This window comes from Protopterus annectens, chromosome 9.part0 (assembly GCF_019279795.1).
Source record: "Protopterus annectens isolate FY-2018-M chromosome 9.part0, PAN1.0, whole genome shotgun sequence".
In the NCBI taxonomy this organism is placed as follows: Eukaryota; Metazoa; Chordata; order Ceratodontiformes; family Protopteridae; genus Protopterus; species Protopterus annectens.
This window is the reverse complement of record NC_056743.1, coordinates 1,318,947,714-1,318,966,840: the sequence shown is the minus strand read 5'-3', so window position 1 is coordinate 1,318,966,840 and position 19,127 is coordinate 1,318,947,714.

Genomic DNA, 19,127 nt, shown 5'->3' with positions numbered 1-19,127 from the left:
GCTGTTAAACAAAACCGTCCAGATCTTTATCAGTTTTTTTTCCTTCCTAGCTTTCAAACCTCCACGGGAATACCATCTATTCCTGGGGACTTTCCTGTAGATTGGTTATACATCACAATTTTTATCTCATCACCTCCTATCTAACTGTTAGTAATTGAGTCTCATCTACCTCTAACCTTGGCATATTTAATTATTCCATAAACATTTCCATTTGTATATTTTCTTGATTTTAATATTCCTCTGCTTTATAAGACTTTCATAGAATTTCTGAAATATTTCTAATACCTCTACAGGATCTCTTGTTACCTTCCTTGTTATTGGTTCCCTAAGCTTGGAGACAGCCCTTTCTACTTTCTGTTGCCTGAGTCATTGTGCTAAAAGTTTTTGTGTTCTAGTGTTATTATCAAAAACAGTTGCTTAACAGCAGTCTTTCTAAACTCATGTATATTACCGATGAACTCTCTTATTTTCTGATTAGCATTCTGCAGTTGATTCTCTTCTTGTTCTGTGAGATTCCCCCTATCCTGCAATACTTTTAACATGTCAGTTCCTCTAAATAATTTTTACTTCTTAACTATAGTTCCATTTCTTTTATTTCCATCCTGTTTTTAAACTCCACCTTAATTTTATCCTACTCCCTAGCTGTATTTTCTGCAGTAATTTATATCCTCTCAAATAGCTATATAATAATCTCAACTACCCATTCCTTAAATTCCTCTCTTTTCAGGTGGGAAAGCTCCAGTGTCTCATTTTTATTTCATTACCTTGTGTTTTTATTTTAGTTATTACTGGCACATGATCTTAAATAGTCATTGGGAGCATATCAAGGACTTCAATTAAATGCACATGTTCCTGTGAAATGTAAATTCTGTGTAGCCTAGCCCAGTTTTTATATCTTTGGGAATAATATGTCAATTCACTCCAACCTCCTAATACTGAATTCACATCTTCCATGCCAAATATTTTCATAAATCTCTTCAAAAATCTACCCTCTTTTGTTATACTTTCCCTTCTGGCCCCCAGACACATCTTCACTGCTACAAAACAAATTCCAGTCCCCATCTATAAGTAATATTCCTTACTAAAACAGATTATTTCTCCCAGAATTTTCTTAAGCTCCATTATAACAGTTTTATGTGGAATATAAATACATGCCAGTGTAATCCTCCTCCCTTACCAGTAGCCCCTTAGCACTACAAATCGGTCATTATTATCTTTTTTATTCTCTTCTATCACTATTGGGGGCACTCTTGCAAATGAATACCCTTTGTCCCAGATATTCCTCTGAATAACCATCCTGAAAACCCTTCTTTATCAATTTACATGCTCAGGCTTTCCAATCATGTCTCATGTAACATAGTTATTTGCACTCTACATGTTTTAATATAGTTCACTATTATTTCTTTTTGTATTTATCTGTGAGACCATTGACATTTAAAGACATTACAGAAAGCATCATTTTATTAAAAAATTATTATTCCCACCTTTTATATATAACACAGTTTTTGTTAAATGTCTAGTTCCAGCTTTTGTGTTACATGCATAAACTGTTTTGTAGGCTGAAGTTTTATATAGCTGCTTCTTGCCATAGCCATTTGAGCTTATGTTACATGTTACAAATTTTTTTGTTTTATTGAAAGCTCTCAAAAAATATCCCCGATACCCCTCAAAAAACTATTAATTTAATACAAACAGACAAAACTATATACATCTTCAAATGTTGAAATTTTACCCTCCTAATAGGTACAGATGTCCCAAACTGACAGCCACACTCAGAGACTTGAATTAACCTAAAAGAAAGGTTATCCATTCTAAGACACAAGGTGCAGCCCCTGTGCTTCTCCTAAGTGCTAACTGGTTTTGCCTTATCTTTATAGCTCTCCCAAGTGAGAAAACCCCTGAATGTATTCAAAGAACATTATCTCCTAGCCAGTTTCTCTTTCCCCCTCCCCCCCAGCCAGTCACTTTCGACCAGACTGTAACCAATTTCTCTTTATCAGACTGTCTCCATGGAGACATGCGAACCAGACAGTCAATTTCTCTATATTAGATTGTTTCTATGGAGACATGATGGCCCGATACAGAATTGCTACAAATCATACAATCATTTGCTAGAAGAAAAGCCTCATAATATTTAATATTATTTTTCATGTACTTGATTTATCTTAACACATGTTACTAAACCAATCTATGGACCTTAATCCAGTCACTCCCCCATGCAAGAATGAGAAAAAGCACATTTTGTCATGCTCTTTTAACCAGGATTTTTTTTTACATTGCAGTGCCTACACTTCTTAAAACTGAACAAGAAGAAAGAGAAGAGAGAACAAAGGGGGGAAAAAAGAACAGCAGTACCTATTTACAATCCCCATTACACTTAAAAGTAAATGAGAAAACTTTACTTTATAGCATGCAAAGAAAACTATACACCACAAACATAGTACTATTAAGAAAAAAAAATGTTTTCTTTACTTGCCGTTAACTTTCTCTCCTCTCTTCCCCTCCCCAAAGCATTTTTCCAAACATTAATGACATGAAGTAGGGCATATACTTTAGAGTCCCCCAAAAGTCGAACAAATTCTGAAAAAGTACAATGTTTCCGGGTTTTCTTGTTCTGTCATATTTCACAAATATAATAATTGCACTGTAATCTTACATTAAGTTACTGGTTTTATTACTGTTTATCTCCATCTCTGAAATCATGTCAATGCTTCATTTCCAACATACTCTCAATTATTCTAGTGAACTCTCGTGCTCCCGTCCTTCTTTCTCCAACAAATTTCCATTGAAACAGTGGAAAGGGTTTCACAGATACAGTCTCTCTGTGGTCTTTATTACTAGAAGAATAAGAAGCAGAACCTCCTTCTGTTTCACAGCTTACTTTTTGTTGGACAAACTTTCGTATTTCCTCTTTAGCATGTAATTCCTCAAAAAATTATTTTGTCCCTCCATGGAAGAATACCAAACAGCTATACTTTTAATACAAAATGAGACAAGTGGCAGAAAAATGAAGACATAAATGTATCACAATGAAAGTGATGAAAATGCTACTCAAATTTGAAATAAAAGCCATAAAATGTATGAAAATGAGGTTAACTCAAGCTTTAACAGTCTAAAAGGAGAGCCTTCCCAATTTGACCTTCAGTGCCAAGTAAAATGAGCAGAGGAGATGAGACTGGAAGGAGCTTCCAAAGCCAAGTATACAGAAGATGAGATCGGGAGGAGCTTCAAAGGCGAAATATACAGCAGGAGTTGGCAGCTCAAAAGCCAAGGTTAAATACACAGCTAGGGAAGTTTGTAGGTGGATAAAAACTGACTTAAATGGTAAGATAAGTGCAGTAGTCTAAATGTACTTCCCCGGATGCAAAATGGAATCTAAATGCTTTGTTTTGTTTTCACTTCAGGAGAGCTTCAGCCTCTTGGAGACTTACAGGCAAAAATGTCTGACTACTTGTGCAATATGTGTTTATGTATATTAGTCGCATATCTGTTCTATCATGAATCTACTACTGTTTGTTGTTTTTGTTGTTACAATGCCTGTTCTATTATGCTTTTGTTGTTACAATGTTTGTTCTATTATGCTTCTATTGATATTTGTTGTTTATTGCTTTTCAGTGCTGCAGTGTAATTGTAACCCAGGCTGAGCCTGCAATTTGTCATTCTGTGATCAGTGGTCTACATGGGTAACCAAAATTTAAATAACCATATCGTCTTCTGTCACTGCAGAGAAAAAAATGTTTTATGTCAAATATTCCTACCCACCAGTCATTCAGTCTGTTTAATTCTTTCTTATTTAAAGAAACTGCTACTTCATTACTTTTGTTGTTACTGTAATACTCTGTAAGCTGCTGCCTAAGTATCCTACTAGGCTTTAAACTGTGTAAACATCCTAGGAGTAATTTGAACTATTCAAAACATGGGTGGAGTTGCTCTCCTTTTACATTTAATTAATGAAATCTTAATAGGTTGAAAAACAACAAAAAAATGGCACCTTAGAACAACCTCCAATAAAACAATTTAATTAATTAAGCATTTTCATCTGATGTTATACACAAACTTCTTAAGAAGTTTGAGTATAACATCAGACGAAATGTGCTTAATTAATTAAACTGTTTTATTGGAGGTTGTTCTAAGTTGCCGTTTTTTTGTTGTTTTTCAACTAGATTGTTTGGTCTCCATTTTGTTTCTTCTAAATCTTAATAGCTGAAAGGGGAAACCATTTGTCAAACCATCGCATGGTTTATTACCTTTCTATAACCATAACCATTAAAAAGTGTCCTGAACAAAAACTCTTACTGACCAAACTCTAATCTTTCTCATAGTCCAATATTAGAAGCAAGTATCTCGATACAGCTTTTTTAAATGAGTCAATCACATAGATTAGTTACTGGAGCACTTATTGAGTAGGAGAGTATTTTGTTTTCTTAGCTCATTTTTGTATTCCTTCTGCAATAAAAACATATCATCTTGTTTGTGGGTTATTTTATAGTCCGAGATGCTTGCATATGTTTTTTTGTCAGCTGTTTTTCTTGGATAAAATTATTCGTATCCCTTGCAAAAACAATAAATAAATGTGCTAAGAGGTCAAAGGAGAGTATATGGCAATATGAAGAGAAGAAGATAGAAGGCGCAATACCAGCAGAGAGGAGATGAGAATGCCAAAAAAAATCAGTAAGTTCAGTTAGGGCTAGAGTAGGCAGTTAAGCCAAATTGGACAGCTGCTCTCTTTTAGGGATTAATCTATGGAGGTAGGGCTATCAGGTAGTAGTGAAAACTTTGTGGGACAAAAAGTACACTTGGTTTACAGGTCTATGGGTGATGTCTATAAAGTACTCAGTATGCAAATCAGGGATAGTTGGGCAGTATGAAGTAGTTAATGACCAGTAATATTGCTTTTGCATTTTTTCAGTCTAATGATTTTTGTTGTGGTGTGGGTGGCCAGTTATTTCCAAAGATGTCCTTATATGGGTGTAATTTTTTCTTGGTTTTCATTTAGGTAGTTGTAATCACAAGTTGTATATCATATCATATCATACCATATTATATTATATTATATTATATTGGATCTCCTTGAATTTCGCAAACTTACATTTTACCGAAACGTATGTCCGCGAGCTGATTTACGCGAAAGTGCGTTTTGCCGAAAATGCACTTTTGTGTAAATACAGCTGTCAAAAAAGAAAAAAAGAAAGAAAAGAGGTGAAATGTATCCTTACTTGTACATCAACATTTAGTGTTGATGTAAAAGTAAGGAAATTATTGCTGAGATCGTGGTACAGTGGGGATTAGAGAATATTCCCTTTTCCCCACTGTAGTGTGATCTCGGAGTGAGAATATTAAAGTGGGGGTACAGGGGGCTCCCCCCCTGCATAAATGTGTTTAAAGTGTTTGTTTTTTTGCTGGATTTACGCAAAAGTGTGTTTTCGATTAAACACACTTTCCCGTAAATCAGCTAGCGAATTTACGTTTCAGTGAAACGTAAATTCACTTATCTAGTAGGGATCCTTTATATTATATTATATTTGTGGGGTGTAGACAGAGGAAACATTTGTAAGGATGAGGCCAAGAATAATATTTGTTTACTGACGTCTGAATACCGGTACAGTCTAACTGGGTAGGTGTCCATTTTTAATGGAGGCCCATGGAGAAATGTTCCACAGTTTATCAAAAACATTTTGAAAACAATTTTAAAACCCTCAAAAAAAGAACTTCTACAGTTTAAATAATTATATCAATGTGGACATAATGTGACAACATTAGTTAAAACAATTACAAATTATATAACAATAATTTAATTATCAGAGAGCCTTTAGACAGTGCTTAGAAGTTAAAGGTGTAAACTAGTATAATACATACGGGAATTGCAATATGAAGTTAGGGAAAAAAATAATTATTACGTATCTAGATAAAGTTAGGAAGTGAGTGAAAAGGGGAAGTAAGGAGGTGTAAGGTATGAATAGGAACTTGTTCATATTTAGGAATATTGTTATCTTGATGCTGAGGAAAAACAGAGACAGATTTTGGCTAAGAACTACTTCTGAATGGTTTTGAAGGACTGGAGGGAGGGTATTGATCTGATGGATATAGGTAAGGAGTCCAAGGCCTTAGCAAAATGGTATAAATATAGATCATGCTCTGCAGATTTGATAGGGATGTGGGCAGCAAAATGTTTCCTCACTGAATCATAATGATGGAATATGAACATAGTTGTTTAGAATGGTATTTAGTGCTAGACAAGCAGATGATTGCTGGCTAATGTTGTAGGTGGGAAGAAGCTCTGTGTATGTCAGTTGATGCGTTAGTTCTAACCAATTTAGGCTTTCAGTACTATATAGTAGTGGGTTCTGAAAGAGGCATTTGCTGCAAATTTAGACACTTTACAATTGCATTGCTCAAAGTCTGCTGTTTGTGCTGCTTGGAAGTTAGTACGAATGGATGCTTCATAAACTAGTTTGGGGATGTGATAAGTAGTGGCGAGTATAGCTTTAGTTGTGTTGGTGAAAATGTTTTTGGATCTCTAAAGCTTCCAAGTTTTTGGTCAGTATTTCTATGCATTTTTGTATGTGCATGTCAAATGTAAGATTATAGGTTCATAGGTAAGGTAAGTACTACGCTAACTTATCTTGCAAGCCATTTTACCTACCTAATTTCCCTTTTTGTGTTTGAAATAACTTATCCCATTTGGTTATAGATTGGCCTTGCCTGTCCCACGGTTGATAATTGCATATTAGCCCTAATGAGAATAACTGGGATCATACCACATATAATTTGAGTGGACCCATGCCTAGGATAAAGCATTTAGGAGCTGCATCTGCCCATTTGCAGTGCATGGGGCAGTTCTGGGGTGAATTTTCTGTTTCCCATCCATATTTCTAAGTTGCACTTGAAAACAGACAGGGATGAACTTTGTTTAATGTGGATGGGGAGTTTTTTCCACAGCAATGGCATCCTCTGTGAAATATACCTGTCCTTCCAAATTGTTCTCTTAATGTTGGAGAAGAGGTTTAGATGCCTATGCAAAGTATTTCTGATGCCATTTGACTTACTGATGTGCATTAAGTCCATTAGTAATAGGTCAGCAGATGCCTTCTATGGCAGACACAGGTCACATCCTAGGAGTCTGTAGGATACCGAGTGTAGTGACAGGGGGTTCAGTCAGTCCATGTAGGACCTGTTGTTTAGGCCTTGTATCCTTTTAGTAAGGTATCTTTGTGAGAGCTCCAGTTGTTGTATGTGTCTGAACAGATATAAGCCAAAGGGAGCATTATGTGCAATGACTAGCCGAATGAAGGCTGAGTTAAGGGTTCAATGACATCCCTAGATCTAGACACAATCAATTAATTTATAATCTGTGCAATATAGAAGGACTTTCTTCCCTGAACAAACACACGCTGGTCAAAATTTAAGTCAAAAGAAAAATCTGTGGTATCCCTCAAAGTCTCAGAAAACCCAGTATGCAAGGTATACTGGGTCAAAGACAAACCAAGCAGAAACTCTGCAGTGTGGACTAGGTGCATGGCATATTTCAAGGAGTGAAAACAAGTGAGGCGAAACTGTCTCAGCTATGTAAGACAATACGAGTGAAGCAGGACCCGGTCAAGTAAAGCACGATTTATTCCAACCACAAACAATCACAAGCTTGATTGTTTGTGGTTGGAATAAATTGTGCTTTACTTGACCGGGTCCTGCTTCACTCGTATTGTCTTACATAGCTGAGACAGTTTTGTCTCACTTGTTTTCATTTCTGCAGTTGGTTTTGGCATGTTGGGTTATATTTCAAGGAGTGAACTTCACACCCTCCACACTGCAAAGTTTCTGCTTGGTTTATTCAAAAGTTAAGTCACTGTCCACATAAGTTCACAAATTCTGAACAACTGGTTCAAGTCTTCGGGTGTATTGTCAATGAGGTAGTGGCCAGGGGCAGATGACTTCCCAAAAGGTACAGTAATGCATTTTTTGGTATGTGGTTTCACACCATGATTTTGACACCAGTTATTTATTTGAGACAAACCTCTCTACAGGATGGCCAAGTGGCCAAGTCATTTGAGGATTCAGTGGCTATTCCTAACTTGCAGTCATCTGCAAATTTAGCCATTATCCATTTTTATCATTACTGTTATTATTACTATTCAATATTACTTATGAGCATCCACTATCCGCCCTCATTATTTGCTATTAGAAGGCACTTCAGATGATGTATTATTAAGTGAGAGGATTTTAAATGTTTTTCATGAGAGAGCGCTTTGGGTGAAACATTATTATTTTGTAGGGGGGACTACACATGAAATGTGAGTTACAAAGCCATGTTTCAGTGTCTGTTACAACTTCCTGAGTATTTTTTTGGAGATGTGCCAAGTTATCTGATGCACACATGAGTGTGGAGTCATCAGCATATTGTATTAGGGAAGCTTGTTGTGTGGCTCAGTGGAGTGCGCTAGTGTGTTAAAGAGGAGAAGACCTTGTGGTACACTGGTGGTGACTGGGAGGTATGGAGAGAGGGTAAAGTGCCATCTTACTGACTGATACCTATTGCACAAGTAGCTTTTGAACCATAGAAGTGTGCTCTGTGATACTGGGGACATCTGAAGTAGATGTTTGCTGTGACAAATTGTATTGAAGGCTGCGACAAGTATAGAAAGAAGGGGAGACTAGTTTGTCATTATCTCTTTCTTTATTAACAGTATCTATAATGGTTAGAAGTGCAGTGTTAGTACTATGGGAGGCATGGAAGCCATGTTTTTAAAGTGTTTCGTAGAGGGTGGGTTTAGCATGGTGGTTAAAGTATTTGCCTCATAAACCCAACATACACAGTTTGATTCTGACTTCAAGGCAATTAGCCTACTATACTCCCATGAACCTAATATCACTATAGGCGTAAGGTTAGTGATGTCTGTTGAATTTCCTACTTTGTGTAGATAGATAATGTGTGATTGTTTCCAAAGAAAGGGAACATGAGATTCCAAGACTGACCCATTTATGCAGATTGAGAAAAGATGGGCAATGGTAATGGCTGCTATTTTAAGGTACTCACTTGGAAGGTCATCATCTGAAGCTGAGCATGGTTTGAGCTTGAGTTGTTTTATATAGAATGAGTTCACTGGTTTGAAGGTGAAAGTGGACGTAGTGATATATGGCTATTGAGCAGGGTTGGGATTCGATGTGGGAACCCTTGGTTAAGAACACTATGCTATCTATGAACTGTCCTGATTTAGACATGTAGCTTTGGTCTGTTTTTAAAACAATTCCAGGTTTTGTGTCAAATCAGAGGGAGGACTGAAGTCAATAAATAATGACATATATATGACTTTTAGACTTCATATCCTTCAGAATATGCATACCAACACACATCCTGTCATTCTAGCAACTTTCTAAGTTAAAAGGAGCAATACTGAAAAATATATCCCTATTTTGGGCCATTGTATCCACATTATTTGAGGCTTTCTCCAGATGTCTTGCACTAAGAGGTTGAGATGTATGCCTACCTCTCAAATGTCCAGTTTTATTGTAGACTGTCCAGATTTTTGCCTCATATTTTTGGCTTACTCCAAAGAAAATTTGTGACTTTCTAGCAAATCACTGAGGATTGCAATAACTAAATAGTGCCATACATTTGAATTTCAGACTTCATTTCCTTCAGAAAATGCATGTTACAACAAATGCTGTTACTCTAGCAATTTCTAAGTCTATAAGAGCAATATTTATAATCTGTCCCTATTTTGCCCCCCCCCATTAATTAATTCTTTGTCCAGATTTCTTGTGCTAAGCGGTTGAGAGGTATGGAGGCAAGGTATTGAAGTATGGTATGTAATGCTATAGTTGCTGATTATTCGGTGCATTTTAAGGGGAGGATAGGGGTTCTGCATTCCTGAGAATGTCCTCCATTGTATAAGATGCCTAGTAACTATGAACTTGTCAGTTTTTTAGTCATTCTCTGTTGCATAACTACCACGCATACCTCAACTGCACAGATTTTCGCAGAATGTCTAGATTTTTGCCTCATATTTTTGGTCTGTTTTTCATAAAATTGTGGTTTTCTGGCAAATTAGTAGCAAGTCATTAAAGACTGAAGTTAGCAAATAATGACATACGATGGAGTTTTAGACTTCATACCCTTCAGGAAATGCATGCTAAAGCAAAGCCCGTTATTCTATCAACTTTCTAAGTCTGTAATAGCAATATTTAAAAAATGTCCCTATTTTTGGGCATTTGTCCCACATTTATTTATGACTTTGTCCAAATTTCTTGCTCTATGAGGTTGACTGGTATGACGACCAGCTTACCAATTTTTGAATGTAATGTAGACAAATAATCCTTCAAGGGCAGCAGACTCTGAATTTGTAGATGAAACACTGACATGTAAACTAGTTTGCTAGCTTGATAGTCTGCAGGCACTGAGGTAAAAAGCACCTAGAACTAGGGAATAAATTCTTCAAAAATACTACAAAGTCACATGGTGGCACATTTTCCCTGCGACCAAGTGATGTGCCTATAGTGCAGTGCCACCATGTGACCTTGTAGTATTTTTGAAGAATGTTTTCCCTAGTTCTAGGTGCTTTTTACCTCAGTGCCTGCAGACTATCAAGCTGTTCCCATGATTTGTGCTGAGCAAGTTTGTCAACCAAAACTAGAAAGTCCCCTGTACGAGAAGAGCCTTCCATGATGGCCCATCATCCAGACAACCATGGACATAGCTTTTACATATGCAAGCATCATAGCAATAATGACATTTCTGCTTTAGACCCTTACCCCACCCCTGGTGATTGGCATGAGTAGGCTTGTCACAGTGGGGAATCCGATATCCTCCATGTGAAGGATCATGGTACCACCCACACAGTAATGAATGCTATTATCACATGCTTTGAAGCATCAGGCCCATGTCCCTATACATGGCTATTTTAGTGCCTTGCAAGTCCACATTTACTGGATAGTAAATGATCAACCTGAACATTCTCTCCCATCAACTACTGGAGAACCACAGTTCACTACACGACTATCCATTCCACATGCCTCTTCCAGCACCCAACGCAAAGCTCAAACTCTGGATGTCTGGGTCATACTCAGAGCTTCATCCCTCAGTGCCACACAGCCAACCATGTGATCCAAGTCAGAACTGCTCTGGTTTAAATGCTAGTGAGAGTAGAGGAAGAACTAAAACATTTATAGGCCTCTGACTGCTTGTACAACTTTGAATTGCGCTGTTTTGCTATTGGCCAATGGATTAACCAAAGTTCTTGTATTATCTGCTATTATAAGTTGCTTGTGTTTGCAAGACACTGCTTCTTGCACATTGCCATTTAACTGTGCACTGTACAAACGCAGAACCTAATCTTTTTCAATACAACCTACACCAAAAAGTATAAGCACACTTAATAGTCAGTAGTCATGTAAAGTGATAAATTAGTTTGTGTATAGACTTGTATTACTCATTTTAGATAGATAGCACTCCAGTTAAGCAACTACTAATAATCTCTTAGACACTACTCACGCTACAGCGCACAGTAGCAAGCAAATGAAACCATGAAACTGCACTTTCGGACTGTTATTGCAGCCAACATGGTTAAAATAGGCATCCAGAGACTATGTTGCAATTGTCTCATGTTCTATGAACCTATGAACCTATGTGCATGCTTATATAGAGCTTCAAGTGCTAGTATTTTCAATGCTGATGATACATTATGTAAAATAACCAACTTTCTCCATTACTTTTCGATAGAAACAAAGTAAAGTTATGGGTCTCTGTGACTCTGGGTTTGTCCTGCCCTCCTGTCCCTTAAATATGGTTTGATCAAGTGCATGTCTCCAATCTTAAGTTAGGGGTCTCTGTGACTCTAGGTTTGTCGTGTTTCCCTATCAACTAAATATTGTTTGCACAAGTGTATGGCCCCAATCTTAAGTTATGTGTCTGTGTGAATCTGGGGTTGTCCTGCTCCACTTTCCCTTAAATATGGGTGGAACAAGTGCACGTCTCCAGTTCTGAGGAATCTCCTCTTACTTTAATGACCTAGTGAATAACAAATACAACCATTTGTAAGTGAAGTGCTGAAGTGTTCTCAGGTCATTGTTACTAATTCTACTTTATTCCTGTCCTTTGTGTCCAATGTGTGCATATTTATCTTTCAAAATAATGTAATGTAATTTAATTTCAGGATCTGAAGTTTAACAGAATGCTATTAGTATACCTTTTCACTACCTTTGTGGAACCAAAACTGTTTTGCATAAGATTTTGTAAATGCATATATAATCTGTTGTGTTAGTTTATAGTTTTTCAGTCCTACCACATCTTTGTGTATATGTGTGTGCATGTGTGTATGTATGTTTGTATATATATATATATATAGAGAGAGAGAGAGAGAGAGAGGTTTACTATCAAAATATTGGAAATCAAAATAATTTTCCACTTTTTGATTGAATCAGTTTGCCAAAACTGGTATTAATGAATTACCAGAATTTTGGAAATGGTAACATGAAATTGACATTAGAACACCGAAGTTTCAGTGTCGAAAGTCTGTGTTACTGGTAACATTTTTGCAAGGGGCCAAGCCCTCCTGCACTCACCCACTTACATATTTTATATTCCAACTTTGAGATCACACTACAGTGAAAAAAGGGTACATTTCCCAATCCCCACTCTAGTGCAATCTGTTATCAGAACTTTGATTCTACATTAGCAAATGCACACTACCATTCGCTACTGTGGAGTCGAACGGTTTTCAGATCAGCATTATAAAAACTTGAAAACAGTAAGTGCCAATCTAAAATTTGATAGCAAACTATATATATATATATATATATATATATATATATATATATATATATATATATATATATATACACATACATATATTTTATATATATATCTATATATATATATATATATATATATATATATATATATATATATGTGTATGGGAGCCCTTCATTTGTTCGAACTTTCAAATGTTCAAAACTCATATGGCTGACACCATATAAGCGAATGTTTGAAAGGCCGACAAATGATAGTGGAGATCCCACTACAGTGTGGGACTGGGAGATTCCCCTTTCCTGCACTGTAGTGCGATCTCGGAGTGAGAATATTTAAGTAGCAGGGGGTGCATAACACAGTTTTACTGTGTTTACAGGTAGGTAAATGGTGCTATTTCAGGATGTTGGTCTTTCGGAATGTCGATCATATGGTGTCGACCATATGAAAGTCGGCATTCTGAACGGTCGACATTCTGAAGTAGACCCATATATATATATATATATATATATATATATATATATATATATATATATATATATATATATATATATAAAATTTATTTGTTTTACATTTGTTGACCAGGATAGTCCAACTGGATGCATGTCCATTTTCAGCAGAGCCCCGGGGAGAAAAGCCCCATGGAATAACAAATCATCATAACATGTCACATATTACAAATAACAAATAAATATATTATTTACAGAGATTAGATGGGCAGACAATACAAATTACATATAGAATATTTTCAGTGATTAGAAGAGCAAAACATTATAACAAATCGTCAGGTAGTGTTCAGTGAGAGAATCAGATAAAATTACATAGTAGGCTACCTAGCAGATTTACACATTCCAGAGACAGGTTAACCAGGCTTAATACAGTGACATAGCCAGTTTGTTCCCAGGTGGTGTTTGAACCTAGTTTTGAACTGACCAAGTGAAGAGAGTAAGGTAATATCAGCTGGTATACAGTTCCACAATCTACCTACAGAATTTACGAAGAGTGAGTCACTGGCTGAGTTATTAGTTTTTCATGTCTGAATAAGGGGTCTGTTGGAGGAGCACAGTGGTCTAGGATTATTATAGAGGGTGACAAGATCTTAAAAGTGCAGGGGTATTGTCAGGGTTATATATGATTTTATGGGCCATAACCAATTGGTTATATAGTATTAGACAGGGTAGTTCAAGACATCCAAGCTGGATTAGATTGATGCAGTGATGTGTCCTAAAAGGCAGCCCAGTGGCAAAGCTGGTAATGTGGTTATAACAGATTGAGAGTTTGCGCAAGACAGTCTTGTTAACATTAGAGAGAAGAGGGGATGCATATGGAAGAGTAGAAAGAAGGTGAGATTGAGCTATGGCAACTTTGGCTGGGGGGGTTAGGAAGGCTTTTATTCTGTAAAGTGATCCTAGTTTTTTGTTGATGGTTTTGATCAATTGGTTAACACGTAGGTTGAATTTTAGATTATTATATATAATAACACCTAATAGTTTAGTGGAGAGGTCAGGGGAGATTATTGTTCCATCATTTGCTTTTATTACAAAGTTAACTGCAGTAGACCTTTGTGTAGGTAATAATAACAGCATTTTAGTTTTTTTAGGATTTAAAATCAGACGTCGTTGGGAAAGCCAGTTTTCTATTGTGTTAAAGGTGGTCTGGGTGGCTAACTGTAACTCTATTGGGGATGTGGCCGAGCAAATCAGGGTAGAGTCATCAGCATATTGGATACAGCTGACTTTTGGGATGACAGTATTCATATCGTTGATGAAAATGGAAAATAACAGGGGCCTTAGTATAGAGCCTTGTGGTACTCCAAGGGTGTTAGGTGGTAGGTTATAGATTTTATTCTGCCAAAGAACAGTCTGCTGTCTACCACTTAGATAGGATTTAAACCATTGAAGGGCTTTAGGATCTAGATTGAGTGTTTGCAGGGTGTGGATTAATAGGTGGTGGTCAACCATATCGAATGCCTTGGAGAGATCCAAGAAGAGGGCTGAAGAAATATGGCTATTGTTTCGATTATGGTTTATGGTGTTGGTAAAGGCTAGTAGGGCTGAGGTAGTACTGTGGTGAGGTCTGAAACCATGCTGGGTATCTGCCATGAGGTGGTTATGGATTAGGTGGTGCATGAGCTGTCCCTGAATACATTTTTCCATAATCTTTGCAAGTGGAGAGAGTATAGCTATAGGCCTATAGTTGGAGAATTCAGTAGAGCTACCTCCTTTATGGAGTGGGATTACATAGGATGTTTTCCAGATAGTGGGAATTTTAGCTTCTTTTATGGTTCGATTGATAAGTATCGATACCGGGTATGCAATAGCATCAGCTGATATTTGTAGGTATTCAGCAGGACATTGGTCAGCCGTTAGTGTGATGGGTTTTAGTTTTTTGATTAGAGTACAGATAAGTGATGTGGCGACAGGTTATACAAAATGATTTTCTGTTATGCACAATATATTTATATAAGGTTTTTCAAAATTTTCCTGATCATGTCTCACACTATGTTTAGGTTCATAGGTAGGTACTAGGCTATTGGTCCTAGGGCCTGTATAAGCCTAGCCAAATGGTACCCTGGCTTTTGCCACCCAAGAAAATTATTTTCCTGTGCCCCTGTCAAGCAGAGCCACAGACGTGATCCCCAGGGTGAATTTCCTATCTCCCATCCAATCGGTAATTTGTTTCAGAGTATGGGAAGTCTCTGAGATAGGAATCTATCTCTCCAGCATGTTCTGTTTATTGTGGTGGCAAGGTTTAGGTCCCTAGTGCGTGTAGCTCAGGGGGGATTGGGATTTCTTTACGTGGAGCATGTCCAACAGCTCTGGGTTTGACATAGCTTTGTATGTTAGGCAGAGATCGCCTCTGAGTAGGCGATATGTGACAGAGTAAAGCTGGAGTTTTTTGAGACGGTCTGCATAGGGCATCTGTTTGAGGCCAGTAATCCTCTTTGTGAGGTATTTCTGTGGCCTTTCCAGTTATTGTAGATGTCTTGTGAGGTACATACCAGAAGGGGCGTTGTACTCTATAATGGGTCTAATGAGTGATGAGTAGAGGGGAACAATGACCTCTTTTCCTGGATGAGAAACCTTTTGTGATGAGGTGTGCCACATAGAAGGATTTCCTGACTACTGTGGCGATGTGATTATCAAAGGAGAGACTACTGTCCACCTGTGTCCCAAGGTCTCATCACACTTTCAGTGTTAAGTAGATTACCACCTGTGTGGTAGTTCATGGGTACAGTTTTTACCAAAAGGGATGACAGTGCACTTTTTGGCACTGAGCTTGAGGCCATGGCTTTGACACCAGGCATCTGTCTCAGTGAGGCCCTTTTGTAGGATGTCCACATCGTTAGGAGATTTGATTATGGCTCCTAGTTTGCAGTCATCTGCGAACTTTGTTAGCCAAAGACCTTCTGTGTTAGCCTGTACTTCAGAGAAGTAGATACCAAACAGGAGAGGACCTAGGACTGAACCCCGTGGTACTCCACTTGTCACTGGTCTCAAGTTGGATTTAGAGTCTGCTACTTTCACAGTGTGGGTTTGGTCAGTGAGCCAGTTGGCAACCCATCTTGTGACATTGTCTATAATTCCAGAGTGGGGGATGGTGTCGAAAGCCTTGGTGATATCTAGATAGGCTGTGTGTACCACCTTACCCTCATCTACAGCTTTGGTGACCGCTTCAAAGATGTCTATCAGGTTTAGGAGACATGATCTGCCTTTTACAAACCCGAACTGGGTAGGGTCCAGAGTTTGGAGATTACCAATGTCATTGTTTATAAGTTCCATGATGATATGCTCTATAGCCTTGCAGACTAGGCTCGTCAGGCTAATGGGGTGGTAGTTCCCGTGGTCCATGGTGGCTCCCCCTTTGTGGAGTGGGATAACTGTTGCTGTGCACCATTCAGTGGGTACAAAGCCTGAGGTGAGGCTATGATTGAACATGGTACTTAGATGGGGTGCCAGTTCTTTCTGTAGTTCATGTAGAACGCAGCCTGAGATGTTGTCAGGTCCCATGGATGCTGTGTACTTGGCTTTGGAGAGTGTTTTTTACCTGTGCAGCCATGATTACAGGTACTTTGCATTCTTCTGGTATAGAGATGGGCCCTTTGGGAGATGAGAGAGGGGTAAAGTTAGCACTGAACCTATCTGCCAGGATGTTGGCAATATCCGTTGTTTCTGTATATTTAGTGCCATTGTGCTGTAATTCAGAGCAGATCTGAGTGTTGCCATTGAGATTCTTGAAATAGCTATAGAATGCTTTGTGGTTGTCTTTAGAATCAGTGGCGATTTTGTTTTCGTAGCTAGCTTTGGAGTATTTTATGAGTGATCTCAGCTTCTTATTGAGGCTGACCACGGAGTTCCTCCAATCATGAGTTTTACTCTTTTTTGCAACAGTTTCATTCTTCTGTTGTAGAGTTTGTTTATAGCAGGGGACCACCAGATTGGCTTCCTTTTTTGGAGGATAGCATCTTGGTTCAGTTAGGGATTGCACGATCCATGCACTCATGTAAGTGCTTATAAAGTGCAATTGTATAGGATTCAGCAGTTGTATCTCTATTGTCCATCAGCATGGTTGTCGTGAAGTTTGCCACTTCTGTCTTAAGAAGCGTGAAGTTGACTTTGGAGAAATTTTTTACGGTGGTTTCCCTAGTGGGGGCTGGGGCTGGGATGTGGATGTCTAGGGTGATTTGCTTGTGGTCGGATCTATCTGTCCAGTTTTATTAGTTTGGTCTTCAAAGTTATAGTTCTAGTTTGCTCTCACTTCCATTTCTTATGTTTATCTATCATCTTTCTCGAATTTCACTTCTGCATTTTGCCAAATTATTTGACATTCCTTCAGAAAGTGCTATAATACTGCATTCTATTTTCCATTTTCTCTTTGTGTCTACCGTGGAGGTCAGGTTGTGACAGAAAAGAGTCTGTCAGTCAGTGCACTTACATGGTTACCAAAATGAAATTAATATGTAAAGAAACAAATAAGCAAAGAGCAGAATAATGGGAATAAATTAAATGATTTCATACACAAATTAAGTTTAGTTCATGGTACCTTAGTTGAACCATTGGCAAGTAGGCCACATGCTGCCCCCAAGCCCTCAAATCACCTAACAATGTTAAGTACAGTTTGCTTAATATTGTTATGTGATTTGACCCGATTGTGCAGCAATTCAGAGTACAGTAGCACTTATATGGAGTGGGGAGTAGAATTTGACAGGCACTAGGACCCAGGAATGCAAAGTCAGTAGCCTGTCACATAAGTGACACAGCTGCTGAATAGTCCTTTTACTGTCCCATTTTCTTCCCATGCTCTAGTTGCGAGGGAAAGACCGAGAAAGTGGAGAGACAGTAATCGGGTTAGTCACTTCTCACTTTTCACTTCTTTGTGGAGTCTGCATGTCCTCCCCGCTGTCGAAGTAAGGGTTTAATTAGGTTTTGTGGTGTCCATCTTTATTGCAAGGTCATGTAACTGTGTAGTTGTGAGATGTTTGTGGAGTTGTACTTCCATTCATGCCAGGTATTGTCTGAGGATTAGAAGGGCTTTGAGCTCATTTGTTAACCAGAAGTTGTTTTACTTTAAAATGATAGCTGTTTGTCCCTTCCTCGGTTTCTGTTTATATTTTTCTTAAGAAGTAGCTGTGTGGAAGGATGGTGTCTCTACTGTCTGAATTTTTGCAGAATGCCAAGATTTTTACCTCATATTATCTGTCCATTCCTCATTAAATTTGCAGTTTTGTGTCAAATCATTATGGACAGACATTACTTATAGTTTAGTCTTCGGATAATACTGAAAATGCATTCTAATATGTAACTTGTTATTTCTAAGTTTATAAGAGCAATAATTAAAAACTGTCCCTTGTTTTGGATCTTTGTCCCTCCATTATTTTTAGATTGTACATACATGGGCAACTACTGGAGGGGTTGTTTGGACTGATATTTCAATTTGGTGTCATTTAAGCATTTGTGCATACATGTGCGAACTACTAGATGGGTTGTGGGTGAGGTATTTCATTTTCATGTCATTTAAGTGCTTGTACCTACCTATATGGCTGAAGTACTGGAGGGGTCATTGGGAAAAGGTTTAATTTTGGTGTAATTTCAGTGCCTGTGCTCGTGTAGTCACACTGTTAGACGGATCCTGTGGGTGCATGTGCTCGTGTAGTCACACTGTTAGAGGGATCCTGTGAGTGCTTGTGCTCATGTAGTCACACTGTTATAGGGATCCTGTGGGTGCCTGTGCTTGTGTAGTCACACTGTTAGAGGGATCCTGTGGGTGCCTGTGCTCGTGTAGTCACACTGTTAGAGGGATCCTGTCGGAAGGTTTTCATTTTGATGTCAAAGTGCTTGTGCATACATAGGCAAGCTACTGGTGGAGCCTTTGGGAGAGTGTTTTGGTG